The following is a 2500-nucleotide window of genomic DNA, read 5'->3' as shown; positions in this document are numbered from 1 at the left end:
TCATAGTTGGTAAAAATGATTAACTGAACCTAAAATTTTGGGGAGGAATAAAGATATTCAAGATTTAATTTTTTGTTTTCAAAATAAAGATACTAAGAAAGAGAGGTAATGTCTGATTGAGCCAATAAATGAATCGCATCGGAGCATACATGAAATCTCATTAGTTGAATTAAACTGAAGGTTTCTAGTTTTTTTCATGAGAGTTAATTTGAGCTGTTCTTTCAACTATTACTCGAATCAAGTCCATCTCATGAAGTGCTGCCTTCATATTGTTGTTTCACATCTATGTTTTATCTGTGCATTAATAATAAATATGCTTCATCTATTGCAATCGTTGTAAAATAATAAAAATCTCTTTATGAATTTAAGTTAATAAAATCATATTTTTTTCTTGGGTTTCAATAAAACAAAAAAATAATATCTCGGACTTCTAAAGTCTTTTTATATGTTTCCTCACTGTTTGGCCACTACTTGGTCACAAATGCTCAAAACACAAACCTTTTTCGACCTAAGATACTCAATTGGTTCCTTCTACAAGTCCAATCCATCAGTTTTGGGATGTCTTTATATTTCAAGATAAATTTATGAAAAAGGGAAATTTGGGTGTTGCCTATTGTATGCACAGATACCATTAAATCAACAGAAAAAAATACTTATTTGTACTTTTCTCTCATCTTTAAAGTTTGATTCTGTTAAATAACTATTCTTGAAGGAGAGCTGCTGACCTCCAGTGTACATGGCTTAGTCAAATGCATATTAAACATAAAAATTTTCCCAAAAAGCACATAAAAAAAGTCTCTCAATGGGTTAGAAAAATAGAATAATTTTGAAACTTAGATTTAAGTTAAACAAATTATTTTTCTAGTACATTACATTAAAATACTTTGTTTGGGGCAAATTTTTACCTTTAACGTGTATTTGACTTAACCATGAACACTGGAGGTCAGCAGCTGTCCTCTTGAGCGATAGAATGCATAAATCCCTTAGACAATAGTTAATTCAACAGAATTCAAACTTTGAAAATGGGAAAAAAGTATAGGTTTTTTCAGTGCAATTTATTTTGGATCTTGTTAACGCGATTGCTGCGCATTTCCTGGCATTATTCTGGCAAGGATTGGTACTCGAAAACTAAATATTTTCCATCTTTGAGTACGCCAGTGACAAGCGGATTTCATTTGAATGTTGTTTGTTGGAACTCTTGCTATTCTGGTTCAGGTTCTTGCAAAATGAATTGCTGCAACGTCCGGGAATCGAACCCGGGCCGCCCGCGTGGCAGGCGAGCATTCTACCACTGAACCAACGTTGCTGGCACATAGGGAAAGGACAATTTGTGGCTCTTTGTAACCCCCCAAACAGCCCATGACCTATGGAGAGAAGGGCAAAATGTTATCCGCAGTCGGTAGGATTCGAACCTACGCTCCCAGAGGGAATCTGATTTCTAGTCAGACGCCTTAACCACTCGGCCACGACTGCAATCCATTGATGGGGGCACATTTGGCGGCATTCTCATACAGTAGAATAACTTGGATTAGCTTAGCTTGCCACTTCACACAGGTTTGCAAGCAGCCCGGCTAGCTCAGTCGGTAGAGCATGAGACTCTTAATCTCAGGGTCGTGGGTTCGAGCCCCACGTTGGGCGACCATTCCTTTTGGTGTGTTTCCCACTTAGCTGCAACGAGTATGAGGTGCACACTCATGGACCCACCAGCAGAAAGGGCGCCATGGCTTAGTTGGTTAAAGCGCCTGTCTAGTAAACAGGAGATCCCGAGTTCGAATCTCGGTGGTGCCTCAACTTTTTTTGACCAACCCAACTGTCAAAAGAAGGCCTCTGAAAGATTTCACTGCTCACATTTTGCCCAAGATACAGGAAAATGAAGCGAAACAAACAGTTCAACAAAATGCCGCGACCAGCCAAACATTTTCCCATTGAAAAGAAAAAGGTAAAACAACTGGAACATATTTGCAGAAACCCTGAAATTAGGGCCAAACATGACCAATCCAAAAAGCAAGTGGGCTCGTCCGGGATTTGAACCCGGGACCTCTCACACCCTAAGCAAGAATCATACCCCTAGACCAACGAGCCAGCTGTTGAGTGGTAACAGTGCGTGTGGGTATTTATTTGACATGCCTGCGGAAGGAGACTCACCTTTGAACGAGGACCTTCAAGAAAGAAGAAGAAAAAACAGACTGTTTGGTTCCTGCCGGGATCGAACCGGCGACCTTGTCCGTGTGAAGGACACGTGATAACCACTACACTAAGGAACCTTGCTGGTAGAGAGGCAAATTCTTTGTTTGAAATATTGAGTTGTAGCAAATGTGGTATGGATCTGTCCCAACGGTGTACTACAGGGTCTCGTGGCGCAACGGATAACGCGTCTGACTACGGATCAGAAGATTGCAGGTTCGAATCCTGCCGAGATCGGATTTTTATCTTTGAACAGACTAAATGTGTATGACTGAGACACATGGCATGACATTGCATACACAGATACATGGACAAT

General features: G+C 40.0%; 6 non-coding genes across 6 annotated transcripts; 3 read left to right on the top strand and 3 right to left on the bottom strand.

Annotated features, from left to right (window-relative positions):
* Positions 1–1391: 1391 nt before the first annotated feature.
* On the bottom strand, positions 1392–1473 carry TRNAS-AGA (transfer RNA serine (anticodon AGA)). The gene has a single exon. It is a non-coding gene; the product is annotated as a tRNA-Ser (tRNA).
* Positions 1474–1565: 92 nt separating this feature from the next.
* On the top strand, positions 1566–1638 carry TRNAK-CUU (transfer RNA lysine (anticodon CUU)). Its single transcript has one exon. It is a non-coding gene; the product is annotated as a tRNA-Lys (tRNA).
* Positions 1639–1714: 76 nt separating this feature from the next.
* Positions 1715–1788, top strand: TRNAT-AGU (transfer RNA threonine (anticodon AGU)). Its single transcript has one exon. It is a non-coding gene; the product is annotated as a tRNA-Thr (tRNA).
* A 222-nt stretch (positions 1789–2010) lies between these two features.
* Positions 2011–2082, bottom strand: TRNAP-AGG (transfer RNA proline (anticodon AGG)). Its single transcript has one exon. It is a non-coding gene; the product is annotated as a tRNA-Pro (tRNA).
* Positions 2083–2191: 109 nt separating this feature from the next.
* Positions 2192–2264, bottom strand: TRNAV-CAC (transfer RNA valine (anticodon CAC)). Its single transcript has one exon. It is a non-coding gene; the product is annotated as a tRNA-Val (tRNA).
* Positions 2265–2348: 84 nt separating this feature from the next.
* Positions 2349–2421, top strand: TRNAR-ACG (transfer RNA arginine (anticodon ACG)). The gene has a single exon. It is a non-coding gene; the product is annotated as a tRNA-Arg (tRNA).
* The last annotated feature ends 79 nt before the right edge of the window (positions 2422–2500 follow it).

The sequence above is a fragment of the Acartia tonsa genome, chromosome 5 (genome assembly GCF_053477335.1).
Source record: "Acartia tonsa isolate MP-2025a chromosome 5, ASM5347733v1, whole genome shotgun sequence".
In the NCBI taxonomy this organism is placed as follows: Eukaryota; Metazoa; Arthropoda; class Copepoda; order Calanoida; family Acartiidae; genus Acartia; species Acartia tonsa.
This window is presented reverse-complemented; position numbering and strand designations above follow the sequence as displayed.